We start from the raw sequence: 5,726 nt of genomic DNA on the forward strand, positions 1-5,726 counted from the left end.
AGCACAGTCGGAACATAAAGAACAAAGTCGACAGTCATGCCATATACAAACATTTCGAAAACCACCATAATGCCAACCCAGAGGGAATGACTTTTAAGGCTATTGAATGGGTCAAACTAGGACCAAGAGGCGGCGATCTGGCGAAAAAACTGTCCCAGCGGGAAATGTACTGGATCTTTGAATTAAACACTCTACACCCCCTGGGCTTCAACGACAATTATGAGATCGCGCCATTTCTATAAGGTCGAATCTAACTCTTTTATCCTATCCGCTTTATCCCACCTGTATAAAAATAATTATTAGTATTTCTGTTAAAACACTGTAAAAAACACCATTTCTTTCTTTTATCAGTCCTTCACTGCCCTCTTCCGTATCTATTACCTTGGTGTATTTCACACTCAATATGCAGTATATTGTACGAACCTAATAAAAGTACTTAAAATCTCCAGGTGTCGCTGTATTTTCCTACAGTCAAACCACACTTGTTACGCCCAATCTCGTCCGATCTTGGAAGCTAAGCAGTGTTGGGCCAGGCAAGTACCAAGATGGGAGACCTCTTGGGAAGACCTGGTGCTGTAGTACCAAATAAGAAGCATAATAATATATACCGGAGTAGTATCTAGGTTCAAGCAACTTCTAGCACTCAGCACTTTAGCACTCTCTTGCCTTTCATTCTGACACACAAAAATCACTAATATGAATTATAACTAATAGTGTTTATGCATAAACACCTAACTACTATTAACTTATAGCACTTTAGCACTTTCTACTTTATATATAAATTTTATTGCAGCACACAGCAATATGAAGTATTAATAAATTTCATGCGAATTATTAGTATTGGGTCAGTTTTAGTGAATTCTAGTGAATATTAAATATGCACTATAATTGTATACAAACTATCACGTAAACCTTTTTCAGATAAACACACTGGTGTATATATATGAGATCACTTATAATTAAGCCTCGCAATTTCTAATTATTAATTTGTATGGGTATACTATATATCCCAACTGTCCAGAACAAATGTATTGACCATCGTTCCTGTTGTTTTCATATATGATATGGGCGCAATGAAAATATCCTTAAGTAGTATCACAAGCAGCCTTTTTTCAATGGGAAAACTCCAACAAAATGGCCGCCGGCGCTCACTGATAAGGACACATCCGCAAGAGCCATACAAGAGAACCTCTGCCAGTCTCACAGCCTTCCTGCGCAAGCGCACCCAGCGGAGAAGGTCACAGCTTCATATAAACAGTGAACAGCCGGGCATGCGCATTAGCGCAGTATGGACGCCGGAAACGTGGCGGAAGTGCCGCGATTTTATGTACTTTACATGAAATGAACGTTTTAGCCACTTAAAAATGTTGTAAATATAGCGTTTTACACCTCTGCACCTGAACCAACCTTTAAACATATGTCCAGTCCCAATATATGATGTTCCAACGATTTTAGCCTTAGTAATTGATTAATGAACAGGAAATGATGTCATAGCTGATACTGACAGGCATACAGGTACAAATACAGATCTGAGCTCATTTGTCTCCCACCCCTTGAAGAAGTCACTACGACGAAACGCGTTGGGCTACCTACCTCCTATCACTGCAAAAGTTAAGAACTTTTTTATATATCTTTTCAGTATTCTTCATATTTAAAAAAAAAAATTTTTTTTTTTTTTTTTTTACTTTTTTATATAAGAAAAAATCCCCTTTTTTTATATATATCCTCACCCTATTTCCTACCTATTATTGTTTTTACATCTGTATATCTTGAATACCAGCTTTTTACTGTGTAATCATATGTCCATTGGTATACAATTGTCCTTCTACTTATATTGTTTTATTGTCATCCTATTAAATATTTATTTTTTATTCAAATTATCTTATTTACAATAATTAGTCGCCAATATCTTTTTACATTTTTACCTATTTACTCGTGAGTGACATACCATCGCTCTTACTTAAAGATAGGCTGACACCCTCTATATTATAAGGGAATATTATTGTTTGAGGAATATACATCCAGCACAAGTGGCGCCCCCTATCCAAAACTAACAGACAATGATTAGAATATGACTAATAAGGGTAACCGGTTGCACTCAAATTATTTCCTTGGTAAACCTTAATTTTTTCCTGTTGTTACTCAATGGTACACAGTAGTGGCAACTTTTTTTGGTATAAATATAACTAGTTATGGAAAGGGAAATAATTTCAGAGATTAATAGAATCAGTGTATGGAGACTTGTTCTGAGTATGGGAGCTACAATAAATGTATCAACATTGAGCACCTGTACATGTGTCATCCTGCAGTTTTCTTTTTCATAAAAAAAAAAAACAACAACAACAACATTGTAAGCTAGTTTTATCAGTCAGGACCCCGACAGACCAGAGCAATTCATCAGTTAATGATTTATTAGTCAATAGCATGGCAATATACTTAACAAAGTATCAAAATGCTATCATTTCACTTGAAAAACAGTTTTGTGCATACAATTTTACAGGACCTATGTAGAGAGTAAATGAAAACCTGACCTCTTTGGAAACCTATTTATAGTCATATTAATATATATATATATTAATATATATATATATTAATATATATATATATATATATATATATATATAAATACAGGGAAAGACCGCACTCTCACCCAGAAGGAAACATCAATGGGGTGCCCAACCAAAAGTGTAAGCCCGGGAGGGTGTACACTCAAAAATAGTCCAGAAATCTGCACACTGTGGAGCAGAACGGCGAGCACTCGCCAATCACAAAAACCAGATGCTTTGTGAAATCCAAGATAGTAAATAATCAGTTTATTAAGGAGTCAACAGATTCCAGCAATGACACAAAGGTATATTTGTGTGACAGCTCCGACGTTTCGGTCCAAATCATGGACCATTATCAAGGAGCCTAAGGCACACAAAAAGAAAATACATATGGCATAAATACACTTCAGCATAAAACAGACAGTGCATTGGGTACAATAGGGTATAAGTAAGAGCTTACATAGCCATCATAGGAGCATGGTAGTCAGCGTTGAAGAAAAGGTCTGCCAGGTAAGTCAGATCCAGGGTCAGCTACCAACTAAGCGCTGTCCAGGTCCCGCTATTTATGTGTTTAAAAAGTGGGTGGGAGGCATGTAGCGTGCGCGCCGAATTAGCCTGTGTGACAGGCTGCTGGTACGCGCGCTGATTTCCGGAAAAACCGGAAGCAGTCAGTGGAACGCATTTGGAACGCACAGCTTCCGGGTAGTCCGGGGCTGTGCGGCCAATGCGTACATATATAGACATATACATATACATGTACATATATATAGAGAGACACTGAGCAATCTGGCACACAGTCTGATTTTTTAGGGTCGGACCCTGGCAATACCTCCAAAGCCCGCAAACCACCAAGAGGACGAGGAAGGGGCATAGACCACACCCCCGGTGTGGCAGAATTGGGAAAACGAGTCAGGAAACCAGTACTGACCTAGTATTTAATCTATCCGACACTCCCTTGACCCCAGCCATGACCTCGCTACTAGCCAAGGGCTTGTCGTTCGTCCCCACCTGTCCCCACGACAACTTCGAAACAACAATTGACATGTATAAATTCAGCCGAAAATTACGGCTCCATGAACAATTCGCTGGCACCACCACCACTACCCCCAGATCAACCTTTCATAAACCATCAGTGTTTGATCCCACCTCCCTCAACCCCAGCATTAAGACCTTCACAAGACTGGTTGAAAACGACATCCTACGGTCACCTCTCAAGCCCAAATATGACAACTTGACCCAAGCCGAACGGGCAGCACTAAAGGCCCTGAAAAATGACCCTGACCTGGTGATTCGCCCAGCCGACAAGGGTGGGGCGGTGGTGGTACAAAACTGGTCTGACTACCATGCTGAGGTACAACGCCAGCTGACCGACACTGAGACATACCAATTGGTACCCCAGAACCCCATCCCCGAGTTTAAAAGGAGAATTGACAAACTCCTTCTCGATGCGCTAAATAACAAATGGATCACCAAAGAAACCCACGACTACTTGACAGTAGACTTCCCGGTGTGTCCCATAATATACACCCTGCCAAAGATCCATAAGTCTCACTCTCACCCACCAGGCAGACCAATTATCTCTGCCAGACTCTCACTTCTACAGCCTCTAGCGATTTTTGTAGACAGCTTCCTGCAACCGATGGTCACCGCTGGCACCACGTATGTGAGAGACACCTCCGACTTTATTGAGAAACTTAAATCCATCAACTTCTCATCCAGCCCGATCTTACTAGCAACTATGGATGTGTGTTCGCTTTACACGGTTATACCACACACTGATGGCCTGAGAGTATTGAAAAACAGACTCGAGGCAAGACCAACACTGGATCCCCCCACCAACTTCTTGGTTGATTTGGCAGAAGCAATACTCAAGTGTAACCACTTCCTCTACCAGAAAAAGTATTACATACAGGTATCCGGGACCGCAATGGGTTCTAACCTGGCTCCGTCGTATGCCTGTTTATACATGTCTGACTTTGAGGACACCCACATCATGCCACACTATGGCCACCAGATCCTTTTCTACAAACGCTTCATCGACGATGTGTTCCTGATATGGTCTGACACCACAGAAGCATTCCACCAGATGGTGAACTCTTTGAATTTACTCAACAGCCCCATCAAGTTCACTCATCTTGCCGACAACCAATCCATCAATTTTCTTGATATCAACATCTGCATAAACAATGGCATCCTTCAAACCAGCCTGTTCAGAAAACCTACTGACCGGAACACGCTGCTATCAACCACTAGCCAGCACCCCCCAGCTCTGAAGGAGCACCTACCCATCTCCCAATACATGCGGGTTATCCGAAATAACTCCAACCATGACACCATGGAAATACAACTTAAAGAAATGACCGATCGATTCACCCAACGAGGATACTCAGCAACCACTCTGGGTCGGTGCCTTGGGAAGGCCAGGACGAATATGCTTTCTCCACGACCTAACACACCCACTGCAGATAAGAGCCCATCAAGGATGGTATTTGTGAACCAATACGACCATGTCTCCTCCAATGTTCAGCGAAGTCTGAAGAAACATTGGCCCATCATCTCGTCTGACAAAACCCTGAAACTTCAACAATTCGGTCCACCAATGATTGCCCACAAACGAGGACCCAATCTAAAACAACTTCTCATGCGCCCGATGTTGAGCCCCTCACCCGAGAGTAACCTGACCTGGCTCCACTCCAAACGCCCTGGATGCTTCCGCTGTACTGGATGTACTACTTGCAGCAGCATGACCCCCGGCCCCACTTTTCCGCATCCCCATTCCGGTAAGCCCATCAAAATCAAATACCGCCTCCACTGCCAGATGGACCACATCATCTATTTGTTGAATTGCCCCTGCGGTTTGGCTTACGTAGGAATGACCACCAGGAAATTCCGAGAAAGGATGGCGAACCACAGGAACTCTATTCGCTCTGCCCTCGAGACTAAAAAAGCAGATTTGCCCATACCACGCCATTTCCTCGCGGCAGGCCACCAGAACTCAAACTTACGCTGCCGACTCATAGACTGGGTACCACCCTCACCTCGAGGTGGCGACAGGGGACTCCTACTGCGCAAACTTGAGAGCCGCTGGATCTATCGATTGGACACTATTGCACCCCGAGGACTTAATGAGAACAATCCACTGTCGATTTTTCTAAAACAAACATGATTATCCCTATTCTC

At 42.3% G+C, this 5,726-nt stretch overlaps 1 non-coding gene across 1 annotated transcript; it reads left to right on the forward strand.

Moving 5' to 3' along the window:
* The first annotated feature begins 463 nt into the window (after positions 1 to 463).
* Positions 464 to 582, forward strand: LOC146039144 (5S ribosomal RNA). The gene has a single exon (XR_014462675.1). It is a non-coding gene; the product is annotated as a 5S ribosomal RNA (ribosomal RNA).
* Positions 583 to 5,726: the final 5,144 nt, after the last annotated feature.

The sequence above is a fragment of the Crinia signifera genome, chromosome 9 (genome assembly GCF_055691185.1).
Source record: "Crinia signifera chromosome 9, ASM5569118v1, whole genome shotgun sequence".
NCBI lineage: Eukaryota > Metazoa > Chordata > Amphibia > Anura > Myobatrachidae > Crinia > Crinia signifera.